We start from the raw sequence: 24,807 nt of genomic DNA on the forward strand, positions 1-24,807 counted from the left end.
TTCTTCTTCTTCTTCCTCACCGAAGATTTTCTACTCAAGTCACTGTGGATGTTCACCCTTTCATGCTGTTTCCATCTGCAATTGTCATTCACGTCGGAGGACGTCAGATCTACTGCTCACATGACGTTGTTAATTATGTCCATCCATTGCTGCTTTGGCCTACCCCCAGATCTATGTCCATTTACTTTCAAATCAGAAACCACGACTGCCACAGATATTCGTTTTGATTTTTTAACATGCCCATACTAGCAGAAGTATCACCCCTAGCATCTTTTCTTCATTATGGGCGACTCCCGACACCTCTTCGATCTTTACGTTCCGTATTATACCCACTCGGGTAATTCCAAAAGACCATCTCAGTACAGAATAAGTTATTTTATTTTTCCTTTTCTTTTCATTTTTCCACAAAGAATGGCTAAGGAGTGCAAGTGTAGGAACTGTGGTTGTGGCCAGACATCAAGGAGTATGAGGGAGGATTTGGAGAGTTTTAGGGAGAAATTTAGGATTCCCTCAGAAGACATGAAGGAAGACAGGCCTCCCTCAAACAATATACAGAAAGCAGGAGGTGTAAAAGAGGGATGGGAAGGAAAGGGGAGAATTGTAGAAGACAGATATTCTAATGCAGGGTCAGCCAACAGCGTGTACGTGTGATCTCAGGTAACACGTCACACACTCAGCTCGGGCAGCGAAACGAAGTACTGTAACTGAGAAGTGAAGGCTAGAGGGGCGAGGGGAATCACGTCATTCCTAGGGGGAGGCCCAAGGGCTGCAGGTAGTACGATGCGGGTATGTGTAATACATATTTCTCTCCACATAATTTATTGTAACGTAACTTTGTTATGCAGTAGCATAAAAGGTATAAAGCAACTTTATTTCTACATATACAAACTAAACTTGCTTTTTCCGGTGAATCTTCGGAACTGATATTGAACACAAAATTGCTGTGTTTTACAATATCAACCACTGTAACAATAGTGCTAATAGTAACAAACAGCACAGTTTTACAACAAAAATAGTACAGAGAGTAATCTGTAAACTTAAAACATACGTTTTACCTCATGATATCGATACTCAGTTGCCACTCGTGGGTTTCTTTGATTTTTGTAGTCTTGTTTCGTTGGCTAGTTTTGCAATATTTAGAGTTAATGTTTGAGGAAACACTAAGTTTAAGAGCACACTTCAAATCGTGACCTGACAACTGGCTTCTCTGTTTTGGTGTTGTTGATTTAAAATAGAAAACATTCATTCACAGGCTTACGTGGAACCGAAGATACTCCACATTCTCGCTGCAAAACTATGCAATCGGGGAAACTTTTTTTTTTTTAATATTATGAGCCCAACTACTCCAGAATTGCGCCCTACCATAGAAGGTGCACCATCTGTTGCTATTGAAACTAGTTTGTTCCATGGCAAAGAATCATTTTTAACAACACTTACAATGCAGTTGAAAATGTCGATGCCTTTCGTGGTATTCTTCATAGGCACTAAATCCAGTATTTCCTCCCAATTTGTAAAGTTTTTGTCAACCCCTCGTATGAAAACGGCTAGATAATCCGTGTCAGAAATATCTGTGCCCTCGTCAATTGCTAAGGAGTATGCCCGGAAGCTTTTTGTCAGTTCTAATAATTGTAGGTGGACATCATCAGATAGGTCTTGAATTTTTGTCGGCACTGTGTGCGCGGATAAGCTGGTAGCTTCGAACTCTTGAACGATATTTAGAAAAAACTCCTCACCTGCTAGAATTAAACATTCCTTTACTGATTCACCACCACTGAACAGTTTAAGTTCCTTTGCAATTAAATATTTAAAAAACTCGTGTCCTCATCCCGAGGTGGTGCAGCTCTTATCAGGCACACCCCCATTGGAGGTGAGCTGCATGTACCCATGTACCATTTCAACCACATACTAGCCCTCCTGCCATTCTTAAATTTCTGGCAGTACCGGGAATCGAACCCGGGCCCCCGAGGACGGCAGCTAATAACACTAACCGTTACGCTACGGAGCCGGACTGAAATTAAATATGAAATTTTATAATTCAATCGAATTGCTGACTCACTGATCGAATGCTCGACATGGTTATTTAATTTACCTTTTAGTTCTGTAATTACACGTACCCTTTCCTCGCCTTGATACTGATCATAATCTGCAGCGTGATATAAACTGTAGTGGCGTTGTAAATTATATATTTTTACATACTGTAGCTCTTTTCTACAAACGAAATATTTAGCTGTAGCAATCCTACCATTTTCAACAAATATAGATCTTCCCATAAAGATAAAAAGATCGGAGGCGTAGATAGCTTCTCGCACCGTGATGTGCCCGGTTCGTCCATACTTATGTACTGTACTGTACCACTAACACCATACGATGAGGATATTGATAGGTATGTCAAAATCATAAAAAAAACCTTTATTCGGAATTTGATCCTAGATTTAACAATTTGGAGTATCTGGAAACTTATATTCAACTTTTAACCACGCCATTTTCAGTTGTTGCAGATAACGTTGATCTATACCTACAATTAGGGTTATTAGATTTACAGTGTGATAGAGAACTAAGAGATCAATTTGTAAACAAGAAGGATTTGTGTGGCTTTTTGTGAAAAGTGTCTATAAAAGCTGTAGCCACCAGCATGTATGGCACTTCACGTGTTTACTACAAAGCGAGGCTGTCTCTTCGTGTCACTCTACGATAGCGGCTCCCCACCTTCTGCGCTCTTACGTCACATGGGCTCGCCGACGTCACATGGTCTCTCTTACATCACACGCCAGCCAGTTGGCCGACCCTGTTCTAATGTTTTAAGGCGAAGGAGATTGTAGGCTAAGGGCTCTATTAAGAATCAGAATTCAGGACAGGTGTCCGTGAGAAATCGGTACGAGGCACTGCAGGCAGAACAACAGAGGACATGAGGAAGAGCGAACTGTTGATGTGAAGTGTGGAATTAGGAGGAAGGGTAGGAAAGCGAGGGGGAAGTACATTAGGCAGCTGTCAGGAAAGATAGGGCTGAACAGGATGGGAGAGATTCAAATGAGGTGGGTAGGGTTGAGGCTCTGTTCATGTGGGGAAAATGTGTTGAGGAAAGGGAACCAGGGTAGAGTGTTATACAGGAACTAGGTTGAGGCAGATATTGAGTAAAGCAGAAGAGAAGGAGGAGGGAAAGGAGAAGGTGGCAGTGTTTCACGTTGGTACCAACAACGTAAGGCAAGCAGGTATAAGTACCAACGTAGTTGGAGATGTGTGGGATCTGGAAAATGCAACACGGGTGAAGTTTAAGCAAGCGGATATTGTTATCAGTGGAATACTGTGTAGGAGGGATACTGACTGGAAGGTGATTGGGGATTTAAATGAAACTATGGAGTGGGTATATGGGAAAGGGGGAGTGAGATTTCTAGATCCTAATGGGTGGGTAGGAGATAGGGATCTGCGCTCAGATGGCCTTCACTTACACCACAGTGGTGTTTAGATACTATTTAGAAGGTTTACAGGGAGGTACATTCAGGGAAACGAGGTGGTGTACGGAGCGGTGATAAGGGTACAGGGATCTGGAAGTCAGGTAGGGATGACATGATGTTTGTATATAACTGTAGAAGTATTGAAAGAAAGGTATAGAATTAATTTAATAGATATATACTTCCCAGATATTGTAACAGGAGTTGATCATGGTTGAGAAATGATATAATGGATGCAGAAATGTTTTCGCTGAACTGGAATGTGTATCGTAGAGGTAGAATAGATAGGATAGGAATAGTAGGAGGGGTGAAAGAAGAATTTGTAATCTACGAAAAAGTTAAAGATGACAAACATGAAATTCTAGGTGTAATTACCATCCGGGTATATTTTGGTTTTAGTTTCCTCGAAGTCCTAATTTTTACCGCCCTCCGCCAAATCAAGAATGCGGCACAATCTGCCAGGCGAGCTAAAAAATTGAAATTTGGCAAAATTATACGTTTTAGCCTGTAGCCGACGGAAAATTTCCAAGATCTTTAAATGTTTAACTTTTGATCCCCGAAGAATATCGAAACATCGAGGCAATTCTAATGACGGTGCAGACCTTCGTTTCGAGGTATTTCGTGGCTAAACGGTAAGTCCTATCACAAAACGGATGGCACAATCTCAGTTCATTTTGGAGTGATCTACAACTTTGGTCTTATGACTTTTTTTGTCGTGTCTCTCTCCCTTATACTGTACGTTAGATTTGGCTGTATTTCTCGAATGTAAGTAAATTTTGCACGTTTTACACGCATAATTCATACTTTAAAGCACTTCTAGGAAAAATAGAATCATCAAATTTTACACGATCATTGGCCCACACAGTAGGCATACGTAAGCCAAATGCTATGTTTGTAGCTGTCACATAATTATCCGAAAAGTAATGCACTGTGAGACAATCTTACCCTATTTCCACCCTATTCAACGTTTCTAACTCAATCTGACCCATGAATAGATGTGATACGAGAAAATATTATAGGAACAGCCATTTAGACCGCTAGATAGGCATATTATGGTACAATCCGTTCGTCGATATGACGTACCGTTTAGCAGAAGTTAAACTGTAAATGAAGGTCTGCAATATTTTGAACATGCATATACATTTGTATGTCGATATCTATATATATTGATGTCGATTTGTAGGGATCAAGAAAGTTTGTTTCTTGCAAGCTGCTTTACGTCGCACCAACACATGTAGGTCTTATGGCGACGATGGGACAGGAAAGGGCTAGGAGTGGGAAGGAAGCAGCCGTGGCCTTAATGAAGGATGAAGGTACAGCCCCAGCATTTGCCTGGTCTGAAAATGGGAAACCACGGAAAACCATCTTCAGGGCTGCCGACAGTGGGGTTCGAACCCATTATCTCCCGAATACTGGATACTGACCTCATTTAAGCGACTGCAGCTATCGAGCTCGGTGGATCAAGAAAGGGTGTGTCTGCTATTATTGTTAACAGCACTCCCGACATCGACTTTGACTGGCAGTAGGTATGGAATCCTTTTCCAATTCCTGTGTAAGAGGCATTAGTAAGGAGGGCCCACCATTGTAAAGAATTATTCCCTTCTCGGTTTCACTTGCAGAAGGCAAGGGAGCATGCAATTTTTTTTTCAAAACTAATCTACGCGATTGTGCTTCCTGTGTGCAAGGGTGCCCGCCATTATGAACAAATGACATCATCATCATCATCATCTGTTTACCCTCCAGGTTCGGTTTTTCCCTCGGACTTAGCGAGGGATCCCACCTCTACCGCCTCAAGGGCAGTGTCCTGGAGCTTCAGACTCTTGGTCGGGGGATAAAACTGGGGAGTATGACCAGTACCTCGCCCAGGCGGCCTCACCTGCTATGCTGAACAGGGGCCTTGTGGAGGGATGGGAAGATTGGAAGGGATAGGCAAGGAAGAGGGAAGGAAGCGGCCGTGGCCTTAAGTTAGGTACCATCCCGGCATTCGCCTGGAGGAGAAGTGGGAAACCACGCAAAACCACTTCCAGGATGGCTGAGGTGGGAATCGAACCGACCTCTACTCAGTTGACCTCCCGAGGCTGAGTGGACCCCGTTGCAGCCCTCGTACCGCTTTTCAAATTTCGTGGCAGAGCCGGGAATCGAACCCGGGTCTCCGGGGGTGGCAGCTAATCACGCTAACCACTACACCACAGAGGCGGACATGAACAAATGTACCCATCTAAAATATGACTGGCATTAGGCATAGTGGCCTGTTATTTTAATGAAAACTCACCAACTCGGTGTGACTGGCAGTATGCTGGCTGGTATGAGGATAAGGGGTCTGTCATTATAATGATAACAGCACAAATCAATTTTGACTGGCAGTAGGGAAGTTGCCTGACATTATAATAAAAACTCCTCAACTGTAATCTGTCTGGAAGTAGGAAAGGGGGCCTGCGATTGTAACGAAAACTTTCCAAATCGATTGTGACCCACATTAGGCAAAGGAGTCTGCCATTATAATGTAAACTTCCCAACTCGATTGTCAACGGCAGTAGGCAAGTGAGCCTGCCGTTCTCATCACAATTCCGCCATTCATACTTTACATTGGAAACAACGTATGGGGACCTCCCCATGCTGTTTCTTGGAACGCTAAGAGACATGCAATTAAAAAAAAAATCTTATTCACTGCATTCAGAGATGAGACATTTTGCGGACGATGATATTCTGTACAGAGTAATAAATAAGTTACAAGATTGTGAGCAACTGCAACATGACCTCGATAATGTTGTGAGATGGACAGCAGGCAATGGTATGATGATAAACGGGGTTAAAAGTCAGGTTGTGAGTTTCACAAATACGAAAAGTCCTCTCAGATTTAATTACTGCGTTGATGGGGTGAAAGTTCCTCTTGGGGATCATTGTAAGTGTCTAGGTGTTAATATAAGGAAATATCTTCATTGGGGTAATCACATAAATGGGATTGTAAATAAAGGGTACAGATCTCTGCACATGGTTATGAGGGTGTTTAGAGGTTGTAGTAAGGATGTAAAGGAGAGGGCATATAAATCTCTGGTAAGACCCCAACTAGAGTATGGTTCCAGTGTATGGGACCCTCACCAGGATTACCTGATTCAAGAACTGGAAAAAATCCAAAGAATAGCAGCTCAACTTGTTCTGGTTGATTTACGACAAAAGAGTAGCGTTACAAAAATATTGCAAAGTTTGGGCTGGGAAGACTTGGGAGAAAGGAGACGAGCTGCTCGACTAAGTGGTATGTTCTGAGCTGTCAGTGGAGAGATGGCGTGGAATGACATTAGTAGATGAACAAGTTTGAGTGGCGTCTTCAAAAGTAGGAAAGATCACAATATGAAGATAAAGTTTGAATTCAAGAGGACAAATTGGGGCAAATATTCATTTATAGGAAGGGGAGTTGGGGATTGGAATAACTTACCAAGGGAAATGTTCAATAAATTTCCAATTTCTTTGAAAATATTTAAGAAAAGGCTAGGAAAACAACAGATAGGGAATCTGCCACCTGGGCGACTGCCCTAAATGCAGATCAGGAGTGATTTAAAATTCATTTCCGTTGGATGTACTTTCTTCACCATGGTTTTCGTTACTGGCCAGAACTCGCTGGCATACATAACTACTGGTCTCACGACAGTGGGAGACACCTTGGACTTGCATTTGATTGGTATTTTCTTACAAGTAGTCTTTTTCATTGCTAATGATTTAACGTCGCGCTGACACATCGAAGTTTTACGGTGATGGACAGCCCTAGCATTTTCCTGGTGTGAAAATGGGAAAACACGGAGAATCATGTCCAGCCCTGCCGACGGTGGGATTCGATCCCACCATCTCCCAAGTGTAAGCTCACAGCTATGCGGCCCTAACTGCACGGCCAACTCGCTCAGTCTTATACGAAGTGTTTGGGGAATGTTGAATATGGAACAATTTACACTGGGAGGAGGCGTAAGGAAGTTGCAGACAGTGAGGTACTTCACTTTTTTGTGATACAGATAGTTACAAAACATGAATATAAACTTTAGGTATAGCTTCCAAGAAACAACAGAAATAATATTTTAAAAATAAACAGATATCATAAGAAATATAAGAGAAATCAATATAAATAATATACAAAATAATCCGCGACCTATTGTTCTACAGTATTGCGTCAAATTACAAATAATTAGAAATATAAGAATTACCTTTGGACAGATTGTTTCGCAATGTGACTATAAATAACATTCCACAAATGTTTCTACAGCATTGGAATATTATTATGGAAATCAACGAGAATTACAATTAATGATCTGTCCGGAGAAAAACTACTCCAGCACCCCGTTTACGATCCACTGTTACAGTCTAACATACTTGTAAGATTAAAATGTGATTAAGTGTAAAATAGATTGACGCTCGACCTTAATATATCAGTAAAGTATACATTAATATGGGAAAGGTTTAGAAACGCAAATTTGGAAAATGAGGTTAGATTAAAAGGAATGGGCTGGCTAGTCTAGGATTTAGTGAAATGGAGAATACAAACAGTATGAATTTTAGTCCAAACTTACTAAGGACGCAATTGGAACTTTAGTGTGTTTCTTGGATCAGTTACTGAGGTTACATGCAGGAATGTGACAAGTCGAGGGAAATTAAGGGCGATCACTGCCAACAGGAAAGTGGCTTGTTCTGCTCTAAATATGACATGAGCTGGTGAGACCAAGGTTATCACTCGTTGAAGAGACCTAGATATTCCTCGGTACCATGAGAAAATTAGCTGAAACTACTAACTAGGCGGCAATCCGTCTGGAAGGCCTCGAGGTTTCCATCATCTTACACAGATAAAATCTGCAATGTGTTACTACACGAAGTCCAAGCCAACTATTGCGCATTCCAATCGATGATAATCATTCTAGAACAGCGATCACAAATCACAAAATAATGGCGTGTTGTGAATATTGCCCGTTTGGCTGTAAACATAGTCTCTACCACAAAGAAATAATAAAGAAGGAATGAAAGTCTATTTAGTATTAGGTTCATGTATGTTACATCTGTATTCACTTATTTTGTTGCTTTTTCTTTATTTAATTGTCTATTTTAGTCATTGTCACACTGGAACATGCAACTCACCTCTCTAGGCTTTCAAATGAGGGGTTACTCAAAAGCAGGCACCGTTAATTGTATTTCTCCGAAAACCGTGTAAGAAGTTAGTGGACGTAAAACCAATAATATTATTACGAGTAATTGTCCGTGAAAGCGCAAGCGGATTTAGCAGTTCTCTTCGTGATTTTAGCGTAGTCATTTTTGAAACATAAACGCACAGTGCATATGTAGTCACACTATGATAAGAATGTTCACATCGCGTGAGAACTAGTCAATAATATATGTTGTTTAATTCCGACCACGCGATATTAATTTCTTTCACTTTACATTTTCACTAAAATGTCAAACTTTACATCCGGGAGATAGTGGGTTCGAATCCCACTATCGGCAGCCCTGAAGTTGGTTTTCCGTGATGTCCCATTTTTACACCAGGAAAATTAAGGCCACGGCCGCTTCCTTCCAACTCCTAGGCCTTTCCTATCCCATCGTCGCCATAAGAGCAATATGTGTCGGTGCGACGTAAAGCCACTAGCAAGAAAAGTCAAACTCACCTATAACTAAGTACTTTGTGATATGGTACATAATGCCGTTGCATATGTCTGCTGTTGACGCCCATTAATATTTTACAGCACCCTGAACTTTTCACGCTCCCATTTTAATTACAGAATCAAAATCCTCTTATTCTGACCTAACTATTAATTTCCATGGACTATTTTGGTCTTGGAACAGACATTTCAGAAAAGAAATCTATTTGGAAATGCTACCCTGTCCTTTAAGATTCATTTGCCTCTACACATCATACACAATCTTCTAACGTCAATGAATAACAAAGCGAGTCCGTTGCTGTAATATCTTCTAAGCTAAGAGAAGTGATTGAGCAAGGAGAGGCATGTTGTAGAGCAGAGCAACGAGCGAATCTGAGCTTATTCTGTCAGTTTATACCTCGCTACTCCTACTACTCTGCTACTTGGATCAGTGAACGAGCTGGGACAGACTTGAAATAGAGTCATTGCTGCTCAGTCAAAGTGGTTGATATTTGATCAATGCGCTCTATGTGTGTCATCCTAAACTCGATCACACGCTCGGTATACCAGGCCACTCAGTTGTTCAGTGGGTAAACTGCGAGTTGCTGCCTTGTTTCTGCTTCACATAACTGGGTTACGAGTGTTAATGGTGCAAAGAAGAAGATTGTACAATGAAGATGTTCCAAGAATCAAAGCATGTGCCAACAGTGAGTCACTTGAACCTCCCAGTTTCTGAGCTGCTCTATTTCCCCGACTCCTTTCCGCTCATTGTGATCAGACAGTAAGTAGCCTACCTTTTGGTGGACTCATTTGTTCAGTGAAGTTGACCGTCTTCTCGAGTTTGGTTTCCTTCAAGCACTCATAGACCAAAGCAATTGACGAGGAAGCTTTGAACGAAATATTGCCCCAGACCCATAAGTTTGAAAGAGTCTACACGTCTTTTTGCACATTTCTAGTATGTTGTGACGTCTGTATTCACTGTATTGTTCAGTCTCACTAGACCATATTTTTTGACCGCAGTTATAGAAGAGTGTTTAAGACAGTGACTTCCTTATCGGCATGAAGCGAAAAGACGGCGAGGGGCAGCCCCAAAGCGCAGGCAGTCTGACGAATTGTGTTATCTGAGACGCACGCAGTAGCATACCTTGCTAATTTGGAGGCTGGTTAGGAGTACTTGGTCCACCCAGAAGAACATGCTTTCGATTCTATGTCAGGAAGTCTGCCAGCCTTGTGCTGTATAGGTAGCACACCTGCCTCTTACGCGGGCATCATCGTTCTTAACATAACACGAAGGGCATCCCTGATTTTTTGTCGATATAGTTCTGATACACATAGTATAAACACACAATTCGCTACAACCAGTATATCGGTAATACTGGCTCACAGTGTTTTATTTACAGTCTAGAAAGAGTTCAGAATATACAGCTTACAGTGAATTCTGTGTTATTGCGATGACAATTATATCGCTGATTTTTCTAACATTGGATTGGTTGCCTCCAACAATTAACCAACACGCCATTTACGAATAGATTGTGAGCGGGGAAAATCTGCAGTCAGTTTGGCCACAGAAAGGCGTGTGTTATGGAGACGCTTACAACAATTAACACAGTTGGATTGTGGAACTTAGAAGTGAGTTTCGTACATATTTTGAGTGTCAGTCTTATTCCAAGCAACAGCATAAATCTAGCTGTAAGTTATATCTAATTATTGAAATATATAACTCACCAGAATCCACTGGGTAGGCTTCAGGATGATAAAAATCTGTAAAACAGAACGAAAAATAAGGATAGCTAACTGAATATGATCGTTTATACTCATTTAGGGTAGCTGCACATGAAAACTGCATGCCTTAAGGCCTGATTTGTACGTTTATATACAGGGTTATTCACCTAACATGTTACACGGAATAACTTCTATACCATTAAAGATATCAGCATTCTGTTTTCATATTCGTAAATGGTACGCAAGGTCTTGTAAAATAACATGCTACTTAGTCTCATGGGATGATTAACAACCGAGATATTGATACTAACTCCATATTTTTAAATGGAACGGCACAAATTCATACATCCGATTTAAAAGTTCATCTGCGTACAAGTTCAAATATGTAAATATTTTCAAAATCGGACAATTACTTTTTGAGATATAAGTAAGAACAGCATGTGCTGTTTTGCATGCCGCATTAGACGGCGTGAAGTCGGGCAAGGACATATTGAGGCGCAAGCAGTTTCCTGGGAGTGAGTTCAGCCACAGAATGGATACCAGGCATGTAAGTACCTCGTACACATGTGATGGGTTTGCAAAGTGTGTATGACGGACGAACACATGACAGGACAGAAAGGGTTGATGTGTTTAAAAGAAATAAAATAGGTACTTTGCCTTGAAAGGAACATAACGAAAGCTATAATTGTCACTGGTTTTAGTGTACAGTTCATACTACTCTAAGAGTTGAAAAATAAACATAACACAAAACACCAGAAGACCACCTTCTAGAAAATCAATTGGTCAGAGCTGATCGTGGTGAGATCGCAGCAACACTATTATTTATGTTTTATTTTACACGCATTAATCTCCGCAGAGCTCCAGCGCGACTGTAGTGCATTCGGGAGAGCGTAGGTTCGAGTCCTGCCTCGCCTAACCTGAAAGTGATTTTCATGGTGTCCCATGTTCAACACCAGACAAATACCGGATAGGTACCGTTGTGATAGGCCACGGCCGACTTCCTTTCCAAATCCTTCCCATTCCCATCCGTGAGAAAAAACGCTATTACCTATTACATGTCAAAACAAAACAATACAAGTTTAATTTCCCTTCCCCGTTGTGTGTTCGCCAGTTGCACACCCAGGGTATGTTACGGTACAGCACATTATGTTTACAGTACATGCCTGGTATCCGTTATGTGGCTGGAATCAAGGCCAGGAAGCAGCTTGCGCCTCAATATGTCCTTGCCCGACCTAACGCCGTCTGATGCGGCAGCAAAACCGCGCATGCTGTTCTTATTTATATCTCAAAAAGTAATTGTCCGATTTTGAAAATACTTGCATATTTGAACGTGTACGCAGTTGATCTTTTAGGCCAGCTGTATGAATTTGTGCCATTCCTTTTAAAAATATGGAGTTAGTATCAATATATCGGTTATTAATCACCCCATGAGACTAAGTAGCACGTTATTTTACAAGGCCCTGGATACCATTTACGAATATGAAAACAGAATGCCGATATCTTTAATGGTTTAGACCGGGCGAGTTGGCCGTGCGTGTAGAGGCGCGCGGCTGTGAGCTTGCATGCAGGAGATAGTAGGTTCGAATCCCACTATCGGCAGCCCTGAAAATGGTTTACCGTGGTTTCCCATTTTCACACCAGGCAAATGCTGGGGCTGTACCTTAATTAAGGCCAAGGCCGCTTCCCTCCAACTCCTAGGCCTTTCCTATCCCATCGTCGCCATAAGACCTATCTGTGTCGGTGCGACGTAAAGCCCCTAGCAAAAAAAAAAATGGTTTAGAAGTTATTTCTCTGTAACATGTTAGGTGAATTACCCTGTATAAGAAACGGTTTATTCCAAGACTTGGTTAACTTCACATGCAGAGCTTCAATCTACCGCACCATCCTGCCATATTAGAGGTTAGTTAATATGGGTAATTCAGAATAAGAGTGTTCAGCTGGAGGATAGGATATCTAAGATCAACTACCGGTAGGGTAAAATACATGCACAATATCAAAAATAGAACTTAAAAATTCAAATTTCTGTCATAATTTAGGTATAATTTTCACGAAAAATAGTTATTTATGAGTCATAATTACTTTTGTGCGAGTTAATAACACTATTACCTACAGTAAAGACTTATAAGTGTCTCCAAAGTGTGTCTTACTGTATTGAAATGGTTTCTCAAGAAGATGATATTTTCCCCCTAAAAATTTTGAAGGTGGATACTTCCATACTAATATTTTAAGGGAAAAAATTAATTTTTTCAGATATTCATTGTAGATTTTAGGCAATAGGCAAAGTTTGATTGTTATAGCTCGTGTGGTCCCTGAGAAAATTGTACCTTAAGATTAAACTATGTCGCTTTCTGTAATATAATGTTAGCTGATAGTGGCAGTGGTGCTATTGTACTTAAATAGTCACTGAAAGTACATATTTTCCTTTGCAAGAACATGTGCATATTATACAGGGTGTATCCGTGATGATGTTACAAATGTTTAGAGATGATGGAGGACGGCAAATGGTTCGATTGGAAATGGAGCCTGTTTTTTTTGCTATTTGTTTTATGTCGCACCGACACAGATAGGTCTTATGGCGACGATGGGACAGGAAAGGCCTAGGAACGGGAAGGAAGCGGCCGTGGCCTCAATTAAGGTACAGCCTCAGCATTTGCCTGGTGTGAAAATGGGAAACCACGGAAAACCATCTTCAGGGCTGCCGATAGTGGGATTCGAACCTACTATCTCCCGGATGCAAGCTCATAGCCGCGCGCTCCTAACCGCACGACCAACTCGCCCGGTAATAAGGAGCCGTAGTCCGGAAACGTTCGAGTCAAAAGTTATTAATAATACAAGTTGTTTGTCGTCCGTCCGTTCTTAACAGACACCGATCCTGTTTCGCGGCCCGCTCGTTTACCTGATCTCACCCCACTTGATTTATTCTTGTGGGGCCATGTGAAAAGCCGTGTGTGAGAGACACCTGTTGAGAGTGAAGAGGATCACTTGGCAAGAATTCTCGCTGCCAGCGACGCTGTTCTAACGACACCGGGGATATTCGAACGGGTAACACAGAACTTTGTGCGGCGATACCATGCCTGCATTGGCGCAGGGGGATGACATTTCGAATATTTATTGTAAATGGATCAGCTTATGAAACTTGTGCAGGTATACGGACTTAAATGAGTGGAATTTTGTTTAACTTTGACTCGATCGTTTCCGGACTACGGCTCCATATCTCAAATTGATCCATTTGCCGTCCTTCATCATCCCTGAAAGTTTGTTAAATCATCACGGATATACCCTGCATATTTTTCGAATAAAAAAAACTTACTCTATTCAAAGAACTGAGAAAGCAAAATGTAAAATTTTGATGACTCATCACGTTCAACTTTTTACTTCAAAATGGTTTAAGGGCAGGTTTCATTATATGTGGGATCAGTGAACTCGATGTTACACCCCTTAATTGTTTGTTTGTTTAGTCATCAGCCCGAAGGCTGGTTGGATCCTCAACAGTTCCGCCATGAGCTGTCATAGATGGCCTAGGCATCACTGAAGAGGCGTACTAGGGAAATGAGGAGTGAGGTAGTTTCCCGTTGCTTTCCTCACCGAGCCAGAAGTTGCTATTACATATCAGTCTGCCAAGCCCACTGAAATGCATGCACCAACCGACCCTATGAGCAACGTTTTCACACCATTCATAGCAGGGACTGGCTGCGTAAGGAATGGCATTACTATCATCGCTCATACCTCAGTCACTTTCATTTTGTCAAAGCCAAGGATGAGACTGAGACAGATCAATGAAAGTAACAAAATTGCTCTAGCCCATACCAGAAGACACAGTGCACTGTAAACACTAGGTCCCGCCAGCAAAGGCATACACCCCTTAAAACAACAATAATTATCCTCACCATTTTCATTACATGTATTCCAACGGCTTAGTTCAAGTTGTGCCTAGCCCAACTCTATTACATATAATTTATTTAATCTGGCGTGTCACGTTGTAACTACACCTATTCTTAGTTACCCTCTTGTTGACAGTTAAATAAACACTTCATTTCTGTATTAATATACAGATCTAACTGATACTCGCTTAATTAACTTACTTTTCAATATCTTGGACGTCAGCCACTACTATTAGCGAGGAAGTTGTACAGCATGACTCCTGTTACTACTCTCAAGGTGTGGGGTGGTAAGCTCACACACTTGGCAACATACTTCCTTATGGATCAACGACATTATTTCGGGCTAAGTGAGTATTCTGCTACATTTCACACCTAATTCAAAGACTAGGAGCTGTACAAACTTACACAAAATGAGTGATAAGTAGCGATCTGATTGGCACGGTAACACTGGACACTATCGGTGATTTATCGAGATCTGTTCCCTTAGAATATTTTCCCAGTTATAAAATACGTCTCGATTGGTGTTCATGGAGGAGAACATGAAGTGAATATTATTAATGAGGTATTTATTAACTAGCTCCTGAACCCGTCGTTGACAGGTTAGTGTTCCACAATTGAAACAGAGGAGGTGAGTGGCAGCAGACGCGAAATAGCCCAGGTCAATCTCTGGAGATGTGTAGTAGTGTTGGCCTCCGAATCCGAAGAACGTAGGTTCAAAGCCAACAGTGGTATCATTTCCTAGGTTATTTGCAATTATGTCAGTCAGATCTGGCTCTATCAAGAAAGCAGATTTGACACAAAATGTTTAAAAATAAATGTAAAGTAAGTTTTCTTTGAAGCATTTCTAAATAAAACTGGCCGTTTTCAAAATATCAGCAAGAAACTATTTCAACCTCTATCCTCGGCTTCTTACTATGTTTGATATTGTAACGTCCATTAGCCCAATGTGTAATTTAAAACAATTGTAAAATATATGCCAGGCTTCATAAAAGTATACTCCGCCATGTTCACGTGATACTCGAACATATATACACAGAACTTGTACCGTAGGATATGGAAATGTTTTTCCGTCAAACAAAATTATTATTTTCATAATGTACAGACAAACGCTAATTTCGATGTAATGAACTAATGAAAATCACTGTTATACTTCAAATCAGCCCTGTCAATACTTCAAAATTCTTAATTAATTATTTATATCAACATTACACTTCATACATGTTTCGAGAACATTTTACGTTCTCTTCCTCAGCGGTTCATAAACTACCGGATATTTTTTGGACCTACCCATTACATTAAACACAGGTCAGTATGTCTGTATGTTTCACCTTGGAGCCACAAATACCCACCGCAGATCACTGGTGTTCATGTGCAGTAGTAGCATCGAGTCTTCCATCGCGCACTATAGCGGTTCTGTGTAGGTAGCTGTGGTGGTATGGGAGATGTGGGGGTTGCAATTCGCCGGCTATATACAGTATATATAAATAGATGTGTGTGTTCATATATTTCACCCTGCAGCTACAACTACCATCGCAGAAGTAATCTTAACCGGCAAAGGAAAAGGAAAATCGGTTTCCATACCAGGAATTCCATTGATCTCAACTGATTTATCATTTTGTTTCAAACGATTACAACTTCCAGTGAGATTAGTTTATAGCATGACTATCAGTAAGTGTCAGGGCAAACGTTCCACTATTGCAGAGTTTATTTAAAGGATTCCAGTTTCTCATATGGTCAGCTCAACATTGCTTTCTCACGTGTCGGACAAGCAGAACATCTGTTTATGCATGTGCAAGGCAACAAAACATCAAATGTAGTGTATAAGAATGTATTTTCGTGTAATTATTTAGTATGTAAGATGTATACTCATGTTCATAAAAACCAGAAAGTCTAGAGATAGGAAGTTCATATTCACAGGACATGTGAATTAGTATGTTCTGAAGAAATTATTAGCATGTCAACCATGTCGGCCCTCAGGTTCAAGGTCCACATCGATATCTCTGCGCAACACCACCGACTGGTAAAATGTGCCTGCGGCTCTCGTTGTCACCATAAACCGAAGGTAATGGATCAGTGTGACTTGAGCAGACGTACAGGATGCCTCGCAGACGTATGCGAGAACCGCACCGTCAAATGATTGCGTTTGAAAGAGGGCGCATTATTGGCATGAGAGAACGTGATGCATCCATCCGCGAAACTGCTGCTCTTGTGGGACGAAGCGTGTAGGCAGTGCAACACGTGTGTACAGAATGGTTCACAGAAGGCGGTAGAACACAACAAGATGGGTCTGGTCGCACCACCCAGACCAGCCCCGAGAAGATCGACACCTCATCTGAATGGCATTGCAGGACAGATCTGAGTCCTCCTCGGCTCTGGCGCAACAATAGAACAGTGTAACACATCGTACACTATCAGGAGTGACAGTCCGTCGCCGTTTATTACGGTCTGGGTTACCAGCGCCGTCCACTTCTCCACTTACCTTTGACTAATGTGCATAAACATGCTAGACAGCAATGGTGTATGGAACGACGTCACTGGGGACAGGAATGGCAGCAGATAGTGTTTTCGGACGAATCCAGGTTCTGTTTGTTTGAAAAATATGGGCGCATTTTGGTTCGCCGCAGACAGTGGAAGAGGCATCACATTGACTGCATTCACACAAGACATTAATCGCCAACTCAAGGCCTTATGGTGTGAGCACTGTGACCAGTTTGACCTACGTGAATGACATCCTGTGACCCGTAGCCATACCCTTTCTGCACGACACCCCAAACGCCATATTTCAGCAGGGCAATGCGCGAACACATGTTGCTGCACAAACACGTGCCTTCTTGTTGTCACAGGATGTCAGACTGTTGCCCTGACCTGCCAGATCACCGGACTTGTCGCCAATCGAAAATGTGTGAGATATGGTGAAACGACGGGTGCGGCGCTGTGACCCAGTGCCAACCACTAAAGATGAACTGTGGAACCAGATGAATGCAGCATGGATGGCAATACCCCACGACGCCATTCGCGCCTTATGAGCATCACGCATGGAACACGTTATCAGTGCCCATGGAGGACCTAGTGCCTACTAGGTAACAGGGTACGTGCTGAACCTAGGTGACTGAAATGCTAATCGTTTCTGCAGAACATACTAATGAACATGTCCTATGAATATGAACTTCCTATCTCTAGTCTTTCAAGGTGTTCTGTTTTTAATGAACATAAGTGCGTATACAGTCTTTTAATGCACATCTACTGCATTATATAGAGAAAACCGCACGTATGTACAAAAGAAACCAGAGAAGTGGGTTATCTTAAGGTAGTTTTATTAAAATAAGTGTCTCCTTCACTTAAAAACTACTAAAATCTTCCAACACAAAGTTTTTGCCTACACCAAAATGTTGCGGCTTCTTCCGTCCAAGACTACTTGTCCTCGAATAATTTCTTATTAGTATGGTAGCTTTTCACTCCTCTATAAAGTAAATAAAGTTGATCGTTGACTTCCGTTTGTTATCATAGGGGAACATACAAGCCAGTCGAACACCTATTATTTGTCCATTCAGACCAGAACCCATAGGCTCTTCTATCACTTCTATTGTCTGTTGGAACCTCATTACGTATATTTGTCTCTGTCAATTGCTACAAATGAAAATCTGTACTTCCGCTTGTCGACTCCCGTTAGCTTGCCTCACAATTCAAAACAGTAGTAAAAGAATCAGGATTGTGCGCGACTGTAGAATTTGTTGTGAGAGGACAGCAGACAATGGTATGAATGTAAATGGGATGAAAAGTCAAGTCGTGAAACCAAGAAATACAAGGAAAGGTCCTCTCGATTTTTATTATTGTGGGGAGTAGGTGATAGTACCTCCTGGGGAAGACGGTAAGTACCTAGGTGTTAATATAAGGAATGTTCTTTATTGGGGAAATCATAACGAGGTTGTTAAGAAAGATTACCGATCTCCTCACATGGTTATGAGAATATTTAGGGGTTTTAGTAAGGATGTAAAGGAGAGGGCGAGTAAGTCTCTGGTAAGACCCCAACTAGAGTATGGTTCCAATGTATGGGACCATCACGAGGACTACTGGATACGAAAACTGGAAAAGAAATTTAAGGAGAACAGCACGGTTTGTTCTGGGCGATTTCCTACAAACGAGTAGTGTTACGAAATGTTGCAAACTTCGGGCTGGGGAGACTTGTGAATAAGGAGACGAGCTGCCTGTGGTAAGGGAGGGAAAGGTACTTTCAAAGCTTTAGCGGAGTTACGACGACAGATGACATCTCCGAACAACTTCTGCCACCGTTCTTCTTCCTCCTCTAAGAATACAAACTCTTTGGTACAACAAAACAAGTAGCGTGTGTGTCCCAGCATGATTATAAAAAAAATGAAATTGTTCAATCATCCCTTACCGGGCGAGCTGGCCGTGCGGTTAGGAGCGCGCAGCTGTGAGCTCGCATCCGGGAGATAGTGGGTTCGAACCCCACAGTCGGCAGCCCTGGAGATGGTTTTCCGTGGCTTCCCATTTTCACACCAGGCAAATGCTGGGGCTGTACCTTAATTAAGGCCACGGCCGCTTCCTTCCCATTCCTAGGCCTTTCCTGTCCCATCGTCGCCATAAGACCTATCTGTGTCGGTGCGACGTAAAGCAGCTAGCAATCATCCCTTCAACCATTACACGTCTTGATGGAAGTACAATTGGATAGGTATATTCTGGATTGTCATCAGAATCAACAACTCTTGATTTCATGCGAGGAATTTCTTCGTTATCTGTGAACACTTGCAGATTCTTCAATTGCTCCTTTCTTTCTCCTTCATAAAGAGTTTCACTCTGGATAAGGAAGAACGGCTTCTTCTCAGCATAGAGAAATTCTTCGCTACCAATTTCTTCAGATACAGGACGGTTTTTTCCGAGTTGCTATTTTTTTTGCTATTGTTTTACGTCGCACCGACACAGATAGGTCTTATGGCGACGATGGGACAGGAACGGGCTAGGACTGGGAAGGAAGCGGCCATGGCCTTAATTAAGGTACAGCCCCAGCATTTGCCTGGTGTGAAAATGGGAAACCACGGAAAACCATCTTCAGGGCTGTCGACAGTGGGGTTCGAACCCACTATCTCCCGAATACTGGATACTGGCCGCACTTAAGCGACTGCAGCTATCGAGCTCGGTTTTTCCGAGTTGTCAGCGGAGAGATGGTGTGGAATGACATTAGTAGACGAATAAGCTTGAGTGGAAAGATCATAATATGAAAATAAAGTTGTAACTCAAGAGGACAAATTAATTGGGGCATATATTCATTTATAGCACGAGGAGTAAGGTATTGGAATATAATTTATCCAGGAAAATGCTCGATACATTTCCTAGTTATTTGAAAACACTTAATAAAAAACTAGGTAAGCAAGCGATAGGGCATCTGCCACCTGGACGACGGTCCTCAATGCAGATCACTGGCGATCGATTGGTTCATTGATTGATCACCTCAGCTCTGTCAGGTATCAAGGCCTGTGCGAAATAGGGAGGTACTCAAACACTACCGATAGATGTCTCTCGAGTGGTACACGGTATGCGCTTGTCGATCGTCATTTGTTCCTGTATGTTTTTAATTATTAGAAACAGGCTGAGGATTTTCTTTTTTCAGTATTATTCAATCATTTTAGGTGAAAGACGAAGACTCAAGGAGAATGCTGTACCTTCGATATGTGCATGGAGTGGTAGCGGCACCTTGGAAATAATCCCGAGAGTAGGGAAGCATCCATAACACCGTGTGCGGTAGTGTAACCCATAATCACAGAGTGACCTATAATTTGACACTGGAGCAATTCATCAATTCCAAGTTTAAAATATTTGTATCTGTCTTATGAACTGAAACTTGGCCTTGAAACTCGTGCACTGAAGGAACATTAAATTCAGTAGTAGGCCTACTGGCTGTAGCCTCTGGTACTGCACTCGTACGAGTATCGTACCGTATGTACACCTCTAACCTAAAAGATATATATTACGCATGTTTTCAAAAGGCTATTTGCACTTAAATAATTCAATCTTAACAAAAACACTAAAAGAAAAGGTTGCTACTTTTAGTTCTTCCAGTCAACTCTTGCTTCTTTCCGGATAATTTTCTGCGCTTTTCCTTAAATTCCCCTTTCAAGTCCGCAGTCGTCATTGCACCTGTATTATTTTCCATCTTTTTTAAAACATCAGCAGAATATGGTAATTTCATTTTCATGCGTTTAAAGTGCCCTTACGTGAATAATCCCCGCCACCGAATAACCCCGCACCCTAACTTTAGGAAGGCTGATTTTGAAAAAATTGCCAACATTGACTCAAATAAAACCCGCACCCCAATTTCGTGCCTCAATTTTTTTTAATGCGGGTATTATTCGCGTAAATATGGTAATAATTTAGTTTCGATTATCATAAATTTAGAAATACTCCATATAAGTCTCATGTAAAACAATCAAGAAACGGAAAGCACATACCGTATATTACCATTCCGCTGCAAGTTTTGCGTGATGCATCCCTGTTGGACTCAACAAGAGAGATAACTTGACAAGGATAAGACCTTGGTGCGCGCAAACAAGAATCAGTGACTCCATTGTTGTACCTGTAATTACCGAGCGTGAGTGTGTATGTAATGACGTCACTGCAGGGTCACTGTCAAGGACGAACTTAACGCCCACGCAGTCCCACCGAATAACACATTCCGTTCTTAGCTCATCTAAACCCGCTAGATCGTTAACGACCTAGGAATAGTTTTCTAGTTCACACACTGATGCAATTCAAATTTCAGTTGTACATGATGTACTTCGCTTATTACTCCACTGTTGTTAACCTCTTTTTGGTTGAGAGCGATAGTGCTGAGATCAGACGTTCATTACATCAAACATTTTGAGGCTGCATTAATGCTAATTTAGCTGTTACATCACGTAGGATTCTTTACTGTTTAGTGTTGCTGCTGTTAGCCAAGAAGAATATAGTTGCTTGAAGAAATGTAAATAAAAATATATGTAACATCCATGTTATCTTCTTTCACGTGCCCACAAAATGAACTGAAGTTCGATATGGACGGTTCGCGGCCTAGCTGGTTCTTCAAGCACATTAGTATCGTCTCGAAGTTCCGAAAGTTTTCCGTAAAACTATGCACCTTAAATACCCATCTCCCTTTCAGAAGATCGAGAAGGCCAGTGAAGATCAAAACAATAAAACGAAATTGTAAGTTTTTCATGGTTATAACGTGGCCTGGATTTATAACATATCCTGCCTACTGTGTTTAATGTCTATTTGTAAAGTTATAAGCAATTGATCAATTTCTTTGAATAAATAAGATCAATTCTTTGTCCTCGTGTGCCACAGGGTTGTTAATATCCCACCACAAACATCAACTTCCCACTTAGAAATGATTTAAATGTCTCGTATTATATTGAATAACATTACATGAAGACCGTAATAACCGAGTTTGGGTGACCAGGCGAGTTGGCCGTGCGGTTAGGGGCGCGCAGCTGTGAGCTTGCATCCGGGAGACAGTGGGTTCGAAAGCCACTATCGGCAGCTCTGAAGATAGTTTTCCGTGGGAACATCCATCCTATAGAAATATTCACTCTGAACAATTCTGGGATGAAATTGAACACAAAGTGTAACCTATTGTTTGAAATGTCTGGCTACAACCCCAATACCGATGAAGGTATTTCTTTTGACCCAATTCTCTACAAGGAAAACAGAAATTAAAGAGAAAATGAACGTATTAATCAACGCACGTTAAATAATGTTAACCTACTGTATGTATACCGTAATGAAATCATCCGCACACACACACACACACACACACACACACACACACACACACACACACACACACACACACACCCGAACTATTTTTCTTTTTTTGCCACTGGCTTTACGTCGCATTGACACAGGTAGGTCTGATGGCGACGATGGGAGAGGAAAGGGCTAAGGGTCGGAAGGAAGCGGCCGTGGCCTTAATTAAAGTATAGTCCCAGCATTTGCTTGGTTTAAAAATGGCGGAGGATCTACCATTAGGAGAAAGCATTATAGAAGAAAAAATCTACTCTTGGCACAATACAAATGGTACTTAGACAAAGATAAAGACAAAGACACCTCCGTACAGGCCATGAAGGCCCTTGGAGGAGTTGAAGGTAAAGGCTTCCACCATTTTTAACCGCGGCACGTGATGGGGTAGAGTGGTTAGCTCTACGCCCGGCCGCCTTTGCCCCCAGGAATTAACCTGGTACTCATTTTTGGTGTAGCCTGAGTGAACCTCAGGGCCATATGCACCTCCGGAAGTGGAAATCTCGTTTCTTAAATTTTTCGACTTCCTGACGGGGATTCGAACCCACGTCCTTCCGGGCGAATCGAGCACGCCTTTACCGCCTCGACCAGGCAGCCCCTACAAATGGCACCTGGGTCTTGATTTTATGAATCCATAAGTTTAATAATAATAATGTTATTGTGTTACGTCCCACTAACTACATTTACGGTTTTCGGAGACGCCGAGGTGACGGAATTTAGTCCCGCAGTAGTTCCTTTACGTGCCAGTAAATCTGCAGACACGATGCTGACGTATTTGAGCATCTTCAAATACCACCGGACTGAGCCAGTATCGAACCTTCCACACTGGGACCAGAAGGCCAGCGCCTCAATCGTCTGACTAAAATTAATAAAATATACTTGTAAGTATGTCAACACAAGTTCAGACTTCGCAGTATTTGGAGTACAAAATGCTAACGATGAAGTGACATCATATCAAAATGCAAGATCTATTAATATTTACGAAGCAATCTGGCGTATATTGTCATTTTCGATTCACGAACGTTTCCTCGCAGTAACACATCCTGAATATCCATCTAGAAAATGGTCAGAGAATTTATTTTCATCCAAACAATGTCCGTGGAGTGGTAGAGAATCCGAGGAATACCACATTGATGGCGTTTTTCGATCTGTGCCATAACGACGAATTCGCAGCCAGTTTATTGTATGAAGAAGTACCAGCTTATTACACATTTGATAAAGAAAATGGCACATTCCAACGGCGACGTCGAGGAACACTTGTAGAGGGTCATCCCGGCATATTTCACGAGCATACTCTTGGTAGAACTTATACAATTCATCCTCATGATCGGGAATGTTATTATCTAAGGATAAATGTTGTCAAGGAACTAACTTATTTCAAAAGTCTAAAAAGTGTGAATGGTACTTTACATCCTACTTATCAAGCAGCATGGTTTACTAGAAGGCGATAATCACTGGCGCGACACATTAACAGATGCCAGTATAAGCAGCAGCACATCTCAATTGCGAGAGCTGTTTGCCATTGTATTGGTATTCTGCAATGTTTCTAATCCCTCAGAATTATGGGACAAGTTTAAGGAACATTTCATGGAAGATTATGTAGGAGACCTCCAACAACATTAACCAGATGCAGACATAAATACTCATTTACAAAACTTTATTAATCGTGCTCTGCGTTGCAAGGCGTTCTTCTTTCCATAGGCGGCAATACTCTCCCTCATTATGGTTTACCATCTCCACAAGCGACCGATGGGATTGTTAATCATTTGAACAGAGAATGTATTGAACACACACACATTTCGATCCAGTTGAACTTCAACATACGATAAATCAGAATGAACCAAGATTAAAGAACGAACAAAATCAAGTTTACCGACTCCACATTGACAGTGTGAATGCTGCTAACGCTGGTGGTGTACATTTTGTAAACGCTCCGGACGGTACTGGCAAGACATTTTTGATAAATCTTTTACTGGCCAAAATACGTTCAGGGAAAACGATTGTCATAGCAGTCGCATCTTCGGGAATAGCTGCAACTTTACTTCCTGGAGGGAGGAAAACAGCACATTCCATGTTTAAAATACCAATAGAAGCAGAGCGTATGGAAAATCTAGTCTCCAGTGTATCGAAAAATAGTCATTAAGCCAAAGTATTACAAGAGTGTGTCTTTGTAATGTGAGACGAATGCACTATGGCGAACAAAATTTCAATCAAAGCCGTGAACAGAACAGTTATTATTTGGAGGAGTAACATTTTTATTCGCTCGAGATTTTAGACATATTGCCAATTGCCACTAAATGTACTTTGGAGACATTGTAAAAAACTTTCTTTAAAAGAATGAGAGTAAATTCAGCT

The 24,807-nt window shown here is 41.5% G+C and overlaps 1 protein-coding gene across 1 annotated transcript in view; it reads right to left on the bottom strand.

Moving 5' to 3' along the window:
* js (jiangshi) overlaps window positions 1-24,807 on the bottom strand; it is a 418,545-nt gene that overhangs the window by 297,152 nt on the left and 96,586 nt on the right. The window contains exon 2 of the mRNA XM_067144712.2: window positions 10,784-10,819. The gene's annotated coding sequence lies outside the window, so the exon portion shown is untranslated. The remainder of the gene's footprint in view (window positions 1-10,783; window positions 10,820-24,807) is intronic.

Source organism: Anabrus simplex, chromosome 1, assembly GCF_040414725.1.
Source record: "Anabrus simplex isolate iqAnaSimp1 chromosome 1, ASM4041472v1, whole genome shotgun sequence".
NCBI classification, from domain to species: domain Eukaryota; kingdom Metazoa; phylum Arthropoda; class Insecta; order Orthoptera; family Tettigoniidae; genus Anabrus; species Anabrus simplex.